The sequence below is a fragment of the Choristoneura fumiferana genome, chromosome 27 (assembly GCF_025370935.1).
Source record: "Choristoneura fumiferana chromosome 27, NRCan_CFum_1, whole genome shotgun sequence".
Classification (NCBI taxonomy): domain Eukaryota; kingdom Metazoa; phylum Arthropoda; class Insecta; order Lepidoptera; family Tortricidae; genus Choristoneura; species Choristoneura fumiferana.
Window position 1 is genome coordinate 10,742,292 of NC_133498.1, and position 6,000 is coordinate 10,748,291.

The window sequence follows — 6,000 nt, forward strand, 5'->3', positions numbered from 1 at the left end:
AATGTTTATTTTCATCTCAACGTTGCACGCTTGTTGTAGCAGCATTGTGATATATTTTATTCTTGTTGTCCTGTTGAATAATTTAAAATACTTAACTCGTCTTCGTGACGCACATTGTAGATAGTCTTGAAGTAGAAAACACTTAGTACCTAGGAAACACCAGTCTTAGAACGGCATGATAATATTATTTATCAACCACTGCGATTTTGATTTTAGATGAAAAAGTAACTAAATCAAGATTTACTTTTTAAAGGTTTTTCGAACTGCAAGTTGCGTTCCCAATTAATAATCCTACTAGTTATAAAATTAGAAAGTTTGTGTGTACATTGTGCTTCTTAGGGGAAAACTAGGTAATGGGAGTCAGTAGGCAATGGTAGTCCCCCTCATATCTCCAAAACTACAACCACTAGAGACGCGTTAACGTCCTTATAACGACCGCAATTACCCTTACCTCAGGGTAATAGGAGTCAAAAATGTTTGTTTTAAGCTCTTATATTTCCCAAAATGTGTTCCCAAAGTGATGATCAATTTGGTCTTAAATGATAGCCAATTAAGTAAATGAGGCCGATGATATGAGGCGGTTGCAATAATGATTTTCTTTCAATTTCTTCTATTATTTCAAGTCTCGCTTAAGTTACCCCCATCACCCCTTTCTCCCCTACTCTTCCACAAAAACGCGGCTAAACAGATTTTGATGAAGCTGGACGTCTAAGATAGGCTACTTTTTATCCCGGTATTTTCGAGATCCTAACCGTTAAGTCTAAAGACAAACTTGCGCGGGTTTTTATTATTCAATGTAAATGATACGACGATATATGTTTTGGGAATTCCAATGTTAATTTACTAAAATCCTGGAATGTCAATTCTACTGCCAGATCCAATTGTTTAGTTTACAGAAATGTATAGGTACAATAACCCTCTTTCGGGCAGTCGGGTAAAAACATTACAGGTTCATGAGGGTTGGCCATTTGACGTTTATACAAGCTGGCGTAGCGGAACAATACACGTACAAAAACGAACGAAGACGCGGGTAAAGGCCGTAAAATATGGTTGGTTTTTTGGAGTCTTTTTGTATTTTTTATTTCAACTCCAAATTTGTTACTTTTACGGGTATCCCGTGAAACATATCGAAAATACAAACTGACACATGGATGCACAGAAAACCAGAAAAAGAGACCAGCGCTGGGAATTGAACCCAGGTCCTCAGCAATCCGTGCTGCGTGCTATAACCCTACACCACCGCTGGACAAGAATCTAGACACAATTTTTTCCTATGTATACAGATATCAGGTTGCTTATTTCTACTACGCTACTTATGCAGCAGCACTAGCGACATCTATGTTCCGCTCTCATCGAGAGACGTCACACTCTTTCGGAACCAACCGCTCACCCAGACAAGAGATGTCGCTACTAAGCAATCAAATTATGATTGGTTTTTTGGAGTGTTTTTGTGTAAAATATGGTATTTATGCTAGATCTAGGCGACATAAAACTACTTTTTATGCTCCAGTGCATAAAATAAAATCTTCGTTTAAGACCCAGGCAATCAGGTGTAACTGTGTACGTTGCTGTCCACAAACAAAAAGTTTGTAAATTTTTTAAATAGTTTTTAATAAATAAAACTAAAATCAACCAAATCAATCGAAATAGATCAATAAAATTAAAAAATTATAATGGTGTACTAATGCATGAACAATAAAAGGTACATAGTAAGTGAATAATTGTTTTTGTTTCTATTTCATTTCCTTGCCATCGAAGTAAAAAGTGTAGAACTCGAGCAATAAACCCATTTTCCCCTCGACGTGTCTATGCACCCTCGCTGTACCTACCTTGTTGTACAACCTACTATTTATGTTCCACAACGCCCTTCTGAACCTGAAATGTTATTGTATACACGCCTCTTTTGCATGGCGAGGTAATAAATCACAGTGACATGCGTGTCCGATGATTGTTAATGCTACTAAACACCGTAGTGAACACCTACTGTGTACAGTTGTGAAGTAGGCGCACGCGCACCGCTTGCTGATAAGATTTGTACTTGAGATGGTGTTTTGAAAGAGAGGCGTATCGCATACTATGTTTTTTAAACTTTAATTTAGAATTGTTGACAAATATTGAATTTTAGTTTTTTGCTGTGATACTCTTTTTATACTTGTTATTACAACCGGGACTTGAATACGACAAACTATGCTTAATTTAATTTTGACCACATCTGACTCTTTCGAAACTTTGTCGGTCTCTTGTCAATTAATATCAAAATGCTCCTCTCTCAAAAGTTGACTGGTATACAGCCAGGCTTTTTTTTAGGGAGGTTAAAGTAACATTTCTGTAACAATGACATTAATTTAATAAATAAATTAAAATTCAGACTTTGTTAACTTTCTAACAAAATTATAATTGCCAGCAATGTATAGCGAAGTAAATTCACAAGTAATAATCAAAGTATCTAAAATAAAGACTTGGCTTAAAGGTCTCGTTACCAAGCCACAATCTCCAAAAAAAAAAGTATCTGTCGGCTGTCAATGAGGGCTATCGCGTATGAATTCGCCACTAGAGGCGCTAGTGTAGCGTGAGGTCTCCGAAATGTCAAATCTCATAGTTTTTGGGTGAGCTACGCGGGTTTATTTATAATTAGAATAATTTTGTGAATATTTTGCAATATCTGAAATTAATTATGGCAAATATGCGTTCCGGGGCAATGAATGTCTGTGTTTTGAGACAGTTTTGTCTTTCGGAAACCTTTGTCCTCCCTTTTTTCCGAACAAAACGGGGCCTTTGCAACACTGTGGCATGCTCGATATTTTTATGGTACGGTTTTAAGGTGTATTAAATATGATTTTAATCTAAACTTTGTTTTCACACCCGTAAAAACAGACTTTGAAAGCCATACTTAAAAACCTCACGCAACAGTGCGCCATCTAGTGAGACAAAAAACGATAGCCCTCATTTACATTTGCTGGCAATTATAATTTTGTTAGAAAGTTAACAAAGTCTGAATTTTAATGTATTTATTAAATTAATGTCATTGTTAAGTTACAGAAGTACGTTACTTTAACCTCCCTTAAAAAAAGCCTGGCTGCCGGCAACACACTGTATAAATAGACAGACTGCTATATAAAAAGGAAATTTGAATATTCTCTTTCTGAATATTCTTTATAAAATACGCAATCGCGTATTCTATGCTTCACAGAATAGCATTTATTTCAAGTAATATACTTAATCGACAATCATAAACCACGTAGTTAACTAAAGTGTGGGATTAAGATAGTAAAGGGTTGCTGCTGTCAATATTATTATATGAATTATAGGATTTGTGATAGTCACGGAATTTAGTCTTTGAAGGCTTTCATAGTTAACGACCACTGGATTTTCGCAAATAAAATATGCCTGAACATCTAATAGTCTTTGCTTGACATTGGAATTGATTTTCAAAGCTAATTATAATAAATTATTTCATTCATTTCGAGTAACTTTTATATGACTCATACTTCTATATCATACATTTATATGACAAAGAAAGAAATTTGTATACTTTACCTTAGGTGTTAGTTGTATATTTATAACTTTGCTTGTTCGTCAGTATGTTTGACAAATCTTGCAACTCCAATTTTATAAGTAGCACTTCCTGGGGGTCCACTTTGACATTTTCTATGCATAATGAAGATTAGATAATAATGCAACTATAAACTACTATCGAAAAAAAGAACTTCTCAATTTTTTATAGCAGTTATCGCATACACATATCATTAACTCCAAAGAGTGAACGACCCTAAACGTGCGCAATTTACCATTATACTTGCTCATATATAAGACTGCCTTTAATCATCGTCAATTTCTGCGTTCCTGGTAATCAAGGACACGTTATGCCGAACCTGACTCGACCAAACCAGGTTTTTAAAACCTTTTTTATAGAACCCTAAATGCGTAACTGTACATCCGACCCTGTTGAGCGATCGTTGTCCTCACGAGAATATCGACTGCATAAATAAATTCAAAGCAATTCGTTTTAAGTTACTGTAAGTAAGGGCATTTTTTAAGCAGTGGCGCGTGTTCTAAGTTGTATGTCAATTTTAGTACAAATATCAATGTATCATAATGATAGATATTTCTAAAAATCTCGCTTATGCACTACTTTCTATATAAAGTATGTATTTTTAGGGTTCCGTACCTCAAGGGAAAAATTCGGAACCTTATAGGATCAATCGTGTGTCTGTCTGTCTGTCCGTCTCAGCCAATTGCTTCAAAACTATATACTGAACCGTCTGGTTTGGAAATTGGCATCCATAATATGTAAGTCGGAGACCCAAAGACGGACGAGTAACGTAAATAAATGCACTTAGGCCACTTTTGGGGGGTAAATTAGAACTTTAAAAAAAACATGCAAAGTATATCGTGTGACATATCAAATGAAAGAATTTGTCGTGACCAACTCGAATATATACGTATAGGATATTGAGCGTCCTTGTTCTCCCAGTAAAGCATGACTGACATTTCGTCTCTTTCTGCCTAACACGGTATGAGAAAGACGACGCATCGACTATCGACTTACTACTTGAATACTTGGCGCATTTAACTAACCGTTCGTCCAGTTTTTGTCGCTGTGAGCTACTAGTAAAGCGTACCGTGTAAATGAGGTGAATTAACTGGTTCCATTGATTACCATTTTCTAAGCAATGCAAGCAGTTTTTCTCTAAACTCAAGGCTATGGCCATTGATTTTTATAGCCAGTAAAGTATTCAAATTTGCAGCTTCAGAAGACCTGCGCTAACCTCGTAACATGTCCTGAATGATTCATCGCCACCCAGCTGAAACTAACTTTAGCCAGTTTACTTTTTTTACTTTAGCAGAAATATCCATTGATATAATTTGGCCCTGACTTCTTTAGTTCTTTCTAGTTATTAGAACCATTAGACCATTACCAATGTACGTAGTGTCCTATCAAGTAATTCGCTTTTTAATGAATTGATAGAAGTGATTTTGAATATTGCAAGCCATGCCCCGGATATACACGGAATGGAAAACGAGATGTTTGTCAATGTTAGTATTTACAATTTTGCTCGTGCGTTTATTGAGTGCTTTCTTAGACTTCCTGACAATTTCTTTGTTTACGAGTAAATAAGTAGAATTTCTGTGTCTGTGGACAGTGGCTGCGCCGGTAAATAATACTGGTCGATTCAAAAGAGCTGGCACGAATGGATTGAACGAAAGTAATGTTCACTTAGACATTATTGTTGTAAAATGACTGATAATTTTTTATATTTGTGTGAAGTGTATTCAAATAGGTAACACACAGCAGAGATACTTTCATTTACTCATTCAATCCATTCGTGCCAGCTTTTGTGAATTGACCTGTAGCTATGGACATTTACTGACTGAATTTATAATTTTAACTTAGAAAGTGTTCACGCGTAAAATGATAGAGGCATTTAAGCGCCTTAATAACTTTAATGGCAAGAAATACGGCACAAACCCTCCATTCGTTTTAAGCTTGAATAGTCAGCCTATAGATGGTTTTCCACGGGTGAGGCGAGACGAGATGAGGCGAGACGAGAATTGAAATTTGTATGGCAGCGCCCGCGGCGGCTCGCGGCGTGCGCGCGAGAATGCATACAAATTTCAATTGTCGTCTCGCCTCGTCTCGTCTCGCCTCGCCGGTCGAAAACATCCACATTACGCACGCGCCTTAAACCATAACAGATGTCTTGAGATTGTAATCGTGAGTTAAACTCCTTAGTTTATAATTATTATAACAGGGTAAGTTAAAAGTAATCCGGAAGATGTTGGCAGATGGCTGGGAAGTTTGACAGAACAGCCCTGTAAAAGTTTTTCAGGATTTTGTTTATAGAAGTTGAAGATTGTTTTTATATATTGGTTTATGTTCAAAGTGTACCACGTCGAAGGCGTCACTACATTAAAAAAATCGATCATAAACCTTTTCAGAGATGTTTAGCCAAACTAACCCCAACTAACTGCTAAAATACTGCAGATTAAGTTTAGGAT